This window comes from Zingiber officinale, chromosome 3A (assembly GCF_018446385.1).
Source record: "Zingiber officinale cultivar Zhangliang chromosome 3A, Zo_v1.1, whole genome shotgun sequence".
Lineage (NCBI taxonomy): Eukaryota > Viridiplantae > Streptophyta > Magnoliopsida > Zingiberales > Zingiberaceae > Zingiber > Zingiber officinale.
In genome coordinates, this window is record NC_055990.1 from 52,564,850 (window position 1) to 52,569,518 (window position 4,669).

Consider the following 4,669-nt stretch of genomic DNA (forward strand, 5'->3'; position numbering starts at 1 on the left):
TGGCCGGAGGTCTCGGGTTCGAATCTTTGCTTGGACATTTTTTTGTCGAAACTTCTTTTATTTAGTAAAAATACCAAATGACCTCCAAAAATTACATAAAAATACTCTAAAAATTTCTAAAAATCTCTAGAATATTTCTAAAGTATTTCTAAATATTTTTAAGAACTTTTAGAACTCCTAATGAGAAAAATTGGGTCATTACAAAAATATATAAGGTTCCATGATTGACAATCTAAAAAAGGGTGAGATGAATTTAGGTTTAAATTAATTAATTAAAGCTTAAACCTAACTTAATCTTTAATTTAAACTTATATTTTCAAAATTCAAATCAAATTATTTAAACTTAAATTATCAAATTTAAATCTAATTATTCAAACTTATGTTGTCAAAATTTCAAACTTAAATTGTCAAAATTTAAATCTAATTATTCAAACTTAAATTGCCAAAATTTAAATCTAATTATTCAAATTTAAATTTTCAAAATTCAAATTTAATTTTTAAATTTAAACTTAAATATTTTGAAGTTCAAAATTATTTTTTTTTTATTTTTTCCAATCAACTTCAAAATTAAATTAACTTCATCTCATACAAACTCATAAGCTTAACATATCTTGATAACATAGAATGGGTGAAATGGAATATCAGGAAGTTTAATTTATCCCCTAAAAAGATTAGTTATATAGGTTCAGAAAGTTTTCACATTTCTTTAAGGCGGTTAGATGAAATATATTAAAATATTATTTTTTTAAACTTTAATAATTACTTTTGTTACTTATGCTTGGATTCTAGGATTATACTCATGCTATTAGTTTTGCCCATTTATTAATTTTTTGAATTCTATTTTAAAAACTAAGAACAAAAAGAAAGAGATTTTTTAGAAGTTACGTGTTTTTTTCGAAGTAAGTTATTTTTTTAAAAACTAACTAATTTTAAAAAGTTAAACAAAACTAAGTTCTACTTTAAATTGTTTAAGTACTTAAAAAGACTAAGCATTGTTCCAAAGTATTTTTCAATGGCTAAGTTTTTTTTTTAAACTTTAAAAAGCTAAGTAATTGAAAAGCTAAAATGTTTGATTTTGAATATAAGTAATCATTTTCCTCCCTAAATTATTTTTGATATATGACAAAGGAGGAGAGAATGATCAAAAGTTAAAAGGGAGTGATAAATTAAGAGGGAGCTAAAGTGAAATTGCTTTTGTTACTCCCCAGAAGAGTATTTGTCTGACAAAAATCAGATAACACCTCTCATGTAACAATGACAAATGAAACTTGGATATATAGTCACAAATCATACTAACCACACAGTGGAATATAAAAACAAACATACCAACAATAGGCAAAAGGATACACACAATCCCACAACAAACAATAGAAAACATACACAAGGGAGGGATTCACCCAATCTGCTCCAAAAAATATAGAAACTAACACCACTGCATACCAGTATAACTTAACTCAACCATAGATACCATGACTGAATAAAAATATATCACAAAACAAAACGAAAACCATAATAAAATTAATTATTGCACAACTAAATATAAAAACTAGAACAAAAATAGCAATAGAAACAACATGGAAAACACAATCTCGAGTGTGACGTGAGACTGGCAGCCAGGACTTCCAAATGACACGACACATCATCTACCTGCTAACCTGAAAATAAAGGAAAAGTAAGGGTAGTGAGTACAAAATACTCAGCGCGTATAAGAAGATAGTGCATGATAATAAATATGTATGAGGAGATCAAAGGATGAAGCCTCAGGGGAAATACTTACCATGAAAGTAAGAGTACCAATATAATCATTTATTGAGCAAAAGCATAACTCATAATATAGCATCCACTAACCTGTTCAACCAAGTATAACCAATAAATCAAGAGTACCTACAGTATGTCCAAACCCTGAACAAATAAATACATAACCAACAAATAATAAGTCCTAACTAGCACAATAATATGCTACCACTAATGGGTCTTGTGGATAGTCAAGGTATGTAAATAGTCACTGTCCGTAGGAGAACGCTCTACCACGGATGATCCCGTGGATGGACAAGATGAGGCTATCCAGCACCTAAGTTACTGACTACGGGAGAACACTCTATCACGGATACTCTCTTGGGCAGTCAGGGTATGTAAACAATCACTGTCTGCGGGAGAATGCTCTACCACGGATAGTCCCGTGGGCAGACAAGATGCATAAGTGGCAACTGTCTGCAGGAGAACACTCTACCACGGATGGTCCCGTGGGCAAACAAGGCATATACAGATATCAAGCCATAATGACAAATACGCAGCAACAATTCATCCGAGGATAATGCTCTTCAAGCTACCCTACAGCCTAAAATCACCAGTGGATAGGCATGAGCCTAAATAATATCCAAGGGTCTAGTAGGATACTCGATATCCTACACTACGGTATAATCTTACCCATGTGTAAAGCTTGAGCCTACATAACATGAGAAGGGTCTAGTAGAATATTCAACTATTCGCTACGGTTTACATGCGATAGCTCAAGATTACTATCTGATCTAATGAGCAGTTTAAATGCGTGGGCATGCATTAAATAACAAGTCTAATAACATGTGTCTAGTTATCTTAACAATAAATACAATAGTAATGATCTCAATCTAAGGGGATCCTAGCCATCTAGTCATAACATCTCCTCAGAATCCATGGTATCATCATACATTTAATAAATAACGGGATCAAGATCAAGTAGTCCTAGATGATGATCTAAAGAGAATGACCTAGTGGGATATGCCACCTTTGGGGAGTGATTTCTATCAAGTATAGATAAGTATGATCTCACTAACATATATGCTCTTACACAAGTATACAATTATACTACATATGATATCAATAACCTGTATGCAAGAATCTAAGTAAATAAGCATATTATAATATAAATGCATAAATATAAGCCTATAACTAGAATATGGTATGATAATATCATGCATATATATAACCAACCCAATCATGAATAATAAATGAGACTACATAGATATCCAATAGATCACAATATAAGGACAAGTCATAAAGTAGCAAACTCAAGAACTGATCTAGAGTAGAGTCAAAGTAAGTAAATCATTACTGCCGAATCAATAAAATAGATCATGCACTAAAGTTAAAGATCTAAGAAAATAATTCAAGAAGTACTCACATTATGTGTAGGTCGCACTGAATGTCTTCTAATATGGGCTCCTAACTTGAATCAAAAACCTACAACTGATAACACAATCAAAATCTGGATCTACCTTAGATCAAGTAACGAAAACAAGTCCTAAATCACTTTTAGACCCTCTATTATGTGTTCTTATCATTTCTGATTAGTTAATTATCAATCTCAACTAATCTCCTTCAAATCTGACAACCAATGTCTCAAACTCTGATTATCAAGTAAAAGCCTAATTAATCATCCACTTAATCAAACCTTCCTATTAACATGTTCCAATTATCCAAACAAGATATGAACTATCAATCCAACTTTCTATAGATTTAATCATGCGGTAAATAACTGCATTTAATTAATTCCATGAATTCAACCAATAATTGAATCTACCATCCCATTATCCTCTATCACCTTAATTTATCAAGCATCATAAATCAAGTAACTCAAATTGACCTCAACAATTAACCAAATCAACGAATAGATCTAACTAGGTTAAAGAGTTCGTTATCCTACAGCTTCTCCAGCAATGAGTAACAATGACAATTGGCTGTGGATGAAGCTATGAGGGTGTAGAACAGTGAGCTCACCTCTTCTTTTCTGGTGGTCAGCTATGGCTGTGGGATGGAAGAGAGCGGCAATGACGATGGATCCAAGCTAGGGCACAACCAAAGGGGAGATGGAGACTCGTGGCCAGAGAGGGGCCACGACGACAACCCATGCTTGTGAAGGAAACCCAACCAATACAAGAAACGAGAGGCAGCAACAGTGATGGATCAGAAAAGAGCTCGGCGTCGGCAACATTAGGAGACGACGGTGGAGACTAGATTCGCAACTCTCACAAAGACCAGCGACATCGGTGATCATATAGGGCACGACGCAATGAAGAATGAGAGGTGGATCGGTCATTGGGCTTGGCATAACTAAAGGCTGTGACAGCGGCTCCCACATGGCCAACGACTATGACATTGCTAGGGCGGAGATGGCGATCGGCGACAAAGAGGTTGGGAGGAGAAGAGGGCAAGGGACAGGTGGAGAATCAGTGAAAATGAAAAGTCGAGGAAAGTAAAACTTAGGTTTATTTTATAATATATATATATATATATATATATATATATATATATATATATATATATATATATATATATATATATATATATATATATATATATATATATATATATATATATATATATATATATATATATATATATATATATATATACACACACCCGCGTGTGTAGGTTAATCTTATAATGTTAGGTTTATTAATCCAATCAACTCTCAATTTAATTAGATATCTAACCAGATTTCTCCAAGCTCAATAGATCCATCCCCTTAAAACATATCATATGACCTCAGTTTAAATCCTAAAAAATTTCTAAAAAATCTCAAAAAAATATATAAGGTTATTTCTCTAATAACATTTATTATTTAATTGTCATATCTTACATTCTTCCCCGCTAATAAAAATTTAATCCCCAAATTTTTCACTCAAATTGT

General features: G+C 32.2%; 1 long non-coding RNA gene across 1 annotated transcript; it reads right to left on the reverse strand.

Moving 5' to 3' along the window:
• Positions 1 to 1,304: 1,304 nt before the first annotated feature.
• LOC122053736 lies at positions 1,305 to 4,219 on the reverse strand. Its single transcript, XR_006132334.1, has 3 exons — positions 3,757 to 4,219; positions 3,161 to 3,219; positions 1,305 to 1,655 (listed from the first exon to the last, which is right to left on the reverse strand). It is a non-coding gene; the product is annotated as an uncharacterized LOC122053736 (long non-coding RNA).
• Positions 4,220 to 4,669: the final 450 nt, after the last annotated feature.